Raw genomic sequence first — 214 nt, 5'->3', positions numbered from 1 at the left:
GCAAGTTAATATACACCGCTCACCCCTTTTCCACAACCATATGTAGTATTCAAAATTATATATCAATGATCTCCGTAACTTTATGCCCATAACTTGACATCTAACTCAAGTGCGACTTAGTACCCCTGTCCAACTTGAATAATACTCCACCACGAGAAACGTGTTCGATGAAGAGGATAAGCCTCTGGTACATGAATGAAGGCAACTCCTCATA

General features: G+C 40.2%; 1 protein-coding gene across 1 annotated transcript in view; it reads right to left on the bottom strand.

The window, feature by feature from the left end:
- Nucleotides 1-214, bottom strand: part of LOC119592555 (cytochrome P450 2U1-like) — an 18,529-nt gene that overhangs the window by 2,098 nt on the left and 16,217 nt on the right. The gene's annotated exons all lie outside the window — the stretch shown is intronic.

This window comes from Penaeus monodon, chromosome 30 (genome assembly GCF_015228065.2).
Source record: "Penaeus monodon isolate SGIC_2016 chromosome 30, NSTDA_Pmon_1, whole genome shotgun sequence".
NCBI lineage: Eukaryota > Metazoa > Arthropoda > Malacostraca > Decapoda > Penaeidae > Penaeus > Penaeus monodon.
This window is presented reverse-complemented; position numbering and strand designations above follow the sequence as displayed.